The 7351-nt window shown below is 26.0% G+C and overlaps 1 pseudogene; it reads left to right on the top strand.

The window, feature by feature from the left end:
- The first annotated feature begins 4847 nt into the window (after nt 1–4847).
- Nucleotides 4848–5558, top strand: LOC149060651 (uncharacterized; annotated as a pseudogene).
- The last annotated feature ends 1793 nt before the right edge of the window (nt 5559–7351 follow it).

Genomic DNA, 7351 nt, shown 5'->3' with positions numbered 1-7351 from the left:
TAAGTTATTAATTAACAAACAATATTTAGCTCAAAAAGTTTTAGGTTAATGTGGAGATAAATATGAACATAACATGGTTAGCAATTCATTTTTTATCATCCCATTTGTGTCTCGCATAATGTAGTGATTGTCGTGCAATTCACAATTATTGGTATACCTAATAGCTAAATGTGATATTAAAATAAACATTACTTTAAGTATTCCATTTCAATCTACATACGCTAGCTCTCATAATGGCATATGTAAATTTTGGATAGTGAAACATTTAAGGACAACTATATAAATATTATAAATTATTTGGCTAGAAATATGTTATTTTTTTTTTTACTTTTGTTTAAATAAACAAAAAAAGCATTATTAAACAATAAAAAAATAATCATTTAATTATAACCATACGTATGAATACGTAATAGCTTAATTTGAATTTAACCAATTACTTTTTAAATTCATTAGATTTAGATAAGTTGTTACAAGTTAAAGTATCCCTAGTTAACTTATTAAGTTGTTTAAAATATTAATTAGCATATTAAATTTAATAGTATAAAAAAAATGTTCATCTTAGCTTTAACTGTTTAACTTCTGCCCATTCATTACATAAACACCTACGTGAATTTATAAATATAGCAGAGCTAGAATCCAAAAGTAAATTCGTATATTTTAAATAAATAAGGTATATTATGATAAGGTTGTTTGATACCGTAGTATATATAATAGATAATAGATATGTATTATAGCTTCTGATGTTTAAAACTTCCCATGGATTTTCTCTCTATTAATCACCATTATAGATTTTTAACGCAGTTATTTAAAATACAAGATCAATATTTTTAGCTTTGTAAAGATGAAATAATTTTTAAAATTAGTACCTCATAAAAAATTGCAAATTTGTTTAACCAATTAGAACTCTATAAGAAAACAAATATATATACAATATCCATTGGATACTGTACCTTTTTGATGGAAAAAAAAAAATTGAATCAGTTAAGTATTTACAAAGATTAACTCGAAAAAATGAACAATTTTGAGAGTTTTCGATATATTATAGACCGTGATTTGAATAAATAATTATTCTGAAATTATAACAGGTACAAGACATATTTCATGCTATTGGTCGGATTGACTAAAATATACTTCGATTATAATCTGAAATATACGTAAAATAGTATGAAAAATTGCACAAAACGTTATAAGCCGACTGCTATATTATTATATTTAATGCATCTCTTTTTAGGAGTAGTCATTGTATATTTGTATACATAATACACAGCAATAATTATAAAATATAAAATATCTATATAAAATAAATCATGATCATATATTTCGAGATTTAAGCCACGGATATAGAATCTATATAGATGCTAAATGTCATGCTTTATATTTCAAAATGAGAATAAATTAATAATTTATACAGCTACAGCTGCTCACAAAACAAAAAATTAAAATTGCTATAAACCGCTGTTTAAAAGAGCGACAGAGAGAACTATATATATGTATTAGAATGAAACAGATGCCCAAGGTCATGATTCATTCTTATAATATAGATAATAATTAATACTTTTATGTTTATGTGAGTTTTTATGTAGTTTAACTGTAACTTTGAATTATTACTATTATAAAAATCTAAAAATAGCATTATGTACCTATGCTACTATCAAAAAATAAATAAATATTATTCAAAAATATATTCAAAATTATACATATTGTGTTAGCTAATATATTAAATCAATTAAAAGCAAAATATACAAAACCTAATTTATTATACTTTAAATATTGATAAAAAAAACTATATCAGTGGTACTTATTCCATATATAACAGGAGTAGACTAACCCCTGAGTAAATTAAAATTAAATATAAAACCAACTTAAATTAATGGATATTTTGGTAAAAATACATTCTATATTAACTGGTATAATAAATGAGGAAGAATATTCAAAGAAAAATATGTCAAAACTTTTAGTCGATAGGTGGGTGGTTAAGACTACCTATATTTCAACATTTGAAAAAAATTTTTTTGGCGTCACTGAATTATATTTCGAGTACCAGTATATTGCTTCATTATAGTATATTCTTATTAAAGAGATGTATGCAATTGCAAAAAATATTTATTATTTATTTTTATTTGATTAATTTATCGATTATTAATATAATTATATGTTATAACATCAAAATGATATATTTTTATGTATAAAATATATATTTGTGACATATTCTTCAGAAATCTATTTTAGTATTTTTTCAAATAATGTTTTGTTTATTCAAATTAATAACGGTCATTTATTTTTATGGATGGTATATTTCATATTCTGCATTTCAATAATATACAACTTAACCATGAAAAAAGGTGATCGGCATCTTTAATATTTGAGTAGTTTCATAAATGAATGGATATTTTGATTTCGTTGCTTCCAGTTAGTGCTGTAGAATATTAACTTAACCATAGATAATAATAAAGGAATTGTTATTATTTACAGAAATACCATTGACATGTTATTGTGACATTTCATATTTATGGCATCTGTAATCTATATGTAGTTTTATACAAAAAACTAACCAACCACCGGAATCAGGTTTGTTATTGTTATTTTTATTATTTTATTTTATTTTTTTTTATGTCGTCTGTATTAAATAATTCGTAATTTTGATTATTAATTTACATTTACAGAGTTACAATTTTATAATTAATAACTATTGATATTCATTATAAATAGATAAAATATTTATTGATTTTGGTTCCAAAAAAAAAAAAAAATCTAATGACACAAAACTTTGTTTGATTTTGGTTTTAAGTTTTTCAAATATTTTTGGTCCAAAATCTGTCTTTTACGGTACAGTTTTAATGTCTGATTTAAATAACATTGATAACTATAATTTTATTTTAACCAAAAAAATATTAACCATAGATATTTAAAACATTTCCATGTCACCCAAAAATTAAAATATCATTTGTATACCTACTCAATTAAATTTTCAAAACATTTAGAGACATAACTGTTTATAAGCATTTAAAATATTGTTATATTATTTTAGATGATGCGTGTAGCAATATTTTATATATACCTTTGAGTAAAGAATTTTATTTATTTTTAAAGATTTCAAATATTTAAAGTTGCAACTTAACTATTATTAAATGAAAGGGAAGCTTGTTATATGAAATTTAAATTAGGAGCATAACTATTATCTATTTATTTATGATATGGCATATAACAGTCACCCATATTTCTAAGAATATTTTATGATACCTACATATACATTTTATTTTACTAAGTAATTCATTTTTGAATAGTTAATAAATAGAATACTACCTATGTAGAAAGCGGATTTATATGCACTAAAAATCAGCCAATCATGCAATACAAATTATCAAATAAGGTCAAAATATACGAAATATACAATTTTAAAAATTCAAATTTTAAATCTGTATTTTATGAAACAATTGTTGTGCTCACTTTACATATCAACTAATTTTGCTAAAAAACAAATTGCGTTTGATATTATAATAGTTCTATATGCTATCATTTTATATATGAATAGGTTCTCAATAATATAAATACTTTAAAATTCATATAAATATCTAATTAAAATGACTCCTATAATATGTGTATTGTGTAGAATACGTACTTAGAGACTGATACGTTTTAATACGTTAAATTAGGTTATTTTTTGAATCACAGCATGATAATCGTTATAATAATATTGACAACATTTTAACTTCAAAGCATATACAAATAACACTAGCCGTGTATTTTGACGGTTTTTAGTAAATTAATGTCAGATAAACTTAAAATATGATAAAGTACTTGGTATAATTTTAGTATATAATTTATTCTTTTAATTAATAATAGATAGTACACTATTGAAGTAGAAACTCTGAACGTAAGATTATAACTACAATCATTAAAAATTAAATACATTTTCATTGTAAAATGTAATACATTTATGGTACCTACACAAACGGGCTAAAAGGTATACCTATAATATACTTAATATATTTTCAAATATTATGATGAGTAGCCAAATTTGGAACGTTATAATTAGGGGTGGGATTTGTATGTAAATACATATTTTTAGTAAAATATGATAAATTAATTATTGCAAATGATAAATTTGTTTCACGTAATTCGCAATAAAATAAGACATATTTTACTTTACATACTTTTACATACTTTGTAAAATTCTCGCTTTTTTACATATTTCTTAAATTTTGACAATTTCGGTGGTATAGTAATATCTTAGATTTATATTTTGATAATGGTACTCGGCAAATTTTAAGTGTATAATAATGTATATAGGAAATAAGTAGGTTAAAATAAATATTAATAACTTAATTTTAGATTATCTAATCTGTTTCTGTTCGATAATCATTCCTTAATGATCTTAGATTATACTTTATGTTCAACAATTATGTGACAAAATATATTTACGAATTTACAAAAGCGCCTATCAAACTACCAGTTCTTGTGCTCGCGTGGTTATGAAAACATCTTCACCTAACGTACATTTAATTTTGAAAATTTAAAACAATATACATTTTGTCATTGTTTCACTTTAAATTGATTAAACATTAATTGTATTTCAACTTAACAACATATTTTTTTATTTTTTTACCACAAGTTATTATATTTTTTAAATTAAATTAATTAGACATAAAAAACAATAAACTGTATTATTCAAAAATTATTTAGAATCGTATTTTAATTTAAAATTTTTCTTAGTAGGTACATATTTTTTATTTTATACTACATATTTTGGCAATTTTAATTACATATATATGTACATATTTTTGTTTTTTTATTACATATAAATCCCAGCCCTAGTTTTAAAATTAATGTAATTATTTGCTGAGGTTATGATAAGTTATCGACGATTTACCAAAGTTGACAAATTAATTTCTAAGGTAAAACAAATATTTTTGAAATGCCCGGCTCGTGTATTTTTTTTTAAAAATAGCGCCCCGAATGTACCATTACCTCCTGAGCCTATTATTACTCGTTGGGGTACATGGCTAAGAGCTGCCTCTTATTACTCTACCTAGTTTCAAGAAGTAAAAAATATCGTACTAGAGCTCAATCAAAACGATGCTATTTCAATTAAAGAAGCTCAAAAAATATTGAATTATCCGTCGTTGGAAACGGATTTAGTATATATTCATACAAACTATGGATATTTACCTGACACAATAGACAAATTGGAAAATCAAGGACTTCCATTAGCTACAAGCATTGAAATAGTCAGAAATGTTAGTGACAAATTAAATTCAGTATCAGGAAACACCGGCAAGTTAATTAATGAAAAGTTTAAAAACGTCCTGGCGAAAAATGAAGGTTTTGAATTTCTTCAACAAATATCCAATATATTGATCGATGAAACAACTGTAATAGATGGATTACCAGAAGAATTATCTATTCAAGACTTCATTTATTTTAAATATGCACCAATAACCTCGGTCGACGTCGAGCGCAGTTTTTCAATATACAAGAATTTGTTGTCTTCTAATCGAAGGTCTTTCGATTTTGAGAACCTGAAGAAGTCGTTTATAGTACAGTGCAATAATTTTTAAGGTAAGGCAAATTTAAAAAAAAAAAAAAAAAAAATAGTTTAAATAGAATAGAATAAATAGAATTTGAATTTGAATCTTTTTTATTATCTACTCGTTTAAAACCTACCTAATAAAAGTTTATAATATTACTTAATAAAATGACTTAATCCATTTCATAAAATAATTTTTTAATATATTTTTTTAATTTTTTTGGTACAAAATATTTTTTTTATTGCAATTTTTAAGTGCAATTTTGGGTTTTTTTCACAGCAATAATGCAATCAATTTTATAAAATTTTTAGTGCAACAACATCCGAGCCCTAATGATAACTGTATAGCTCTAAAGAATTATTTATTTATGGTACAATAATTGGTAGTTTTATTCGTAGTCTCGGAATCAGAGATAAACACAATTTAGTATGAAACTCTCATATCCCTACAAGTGTTGTCTCTGCAGTAAATGGAAATTATCCATGAACAATAAGTGTACAAATTAATGCAGCTAAAGATGGAAATTTGTATACGCGCCGGTATTCGAATTAAAATAAAGGGCGAAAGCACAAATGCATAATATTAGTATAGTTAGCCCGAAATCATAATAAATAGTGGTTTTTCAGAATAAGCGATTCGGCGCGCGTCGTCTCGTTTAATATTTTACGTTGTTTTTCGTTTTAAAGTGATATTAGTGCCGAGATTATAAAAATGTCCCAAGGATTGGATATAATACGCACAATAAGTAAAAAATACTGCAGCAGCAACCATCATGCAACTGAATAAATCGTTTAAATTAGTATAATATACGATATAAGTCCTTTTATTATAGTTATTCAGAGTTTTTTGTTTGTTATTTATTCATATTTATATGTAAATAAAATATTATATATTTTGGTTGCAAAACGAGTATCCTTGGAGCGGGGCGCAAAGGGAGCAATAAATTACGCTGATTTATAATTAATACGAGATGAAAATTTACGGAGAGATTGAGAGAATGAGAGAGAGGTAAATTTTCTTCTGAAACTTCGGTTCCAATTTCTCGTTTTCACTTTTTCCGGCACAAGAGATATTTATTTTGTTTTTTTATGTTTCCTTATTTTATTTTTTTATGCACGTCAAAAAACCAGTATTCGTCTATCGTTATCATATATAGATAAGGCAGACACCTAAATCCGCGATATTTATCGCCTCAACCGATTTAAGTATATATTTATCATTTTAAGTAGTGCCGACTATTTTTATTATTTTTGTAAACGTCTAGCCAAAGGGTGAAAAAAAGTAGAAAAACAAATTGTCTAGAAAAATTACATATATACTTACATATTATTATTATTTATGCAATCGTGGCTCGCAGAATATAGCTGCCGTGAGATACAGTGACGGCAGTGGATACTTGGTAACCGTTTATCAAATTGAAATTCGGCGACGCACGTCCCAGCGTATTTTCCGCACCCAGGGGGATTGAATTTTTCCGCCTTTCACGCTCACCCCTCTTACCACCCCCCGGAAACCGACCGCTCCACCGTTATACCAGGAACCCCGGACATTATCCCTTCCCCATGACCAACTCGTCGTTTCCGCCCTTGTCAGCCAGTGAATTACCACAACTCCCCCTCCACCTTCCTTCCATTCACGTGATCGTGCACACATACATACACACCGTCCACGTATATACTATATACATAGCCAATTGCTCGGTTCCGGCCACCACCACTGCCACAGGGACTTTCGGACGAGGTTTTATCTAGAAATTGTGTTGTCAGTGCGAGTTTTCGGCCCGTGATGAATGGACCCTCAAGGCTAACCATAATTTTTATGCC

The sequence above is a fragment of the Diuraphis noxia genome, unplaced genomic scaffold (genome assembly GCF_037042655.1).
Source record: "Diuraphis noxia isolate RWA-SAM2 unplaced genomic scaffold, SU_Dnox_SAM2 contig0001, whole genome shotgun sequence".
Taxonomy (NCBI): domain Eukaryota; kingdom Metazoa; phylum Arthropoda; class Insecta; order Hemiptera; family Aphididae; genus Diuraphis; species Diuraphis noxia.
The sequence above is the reverse complement of the archived record's forward strand: the minus strand, read 5'-3'. Positions and strand labels throughout refer to the sequence as shown.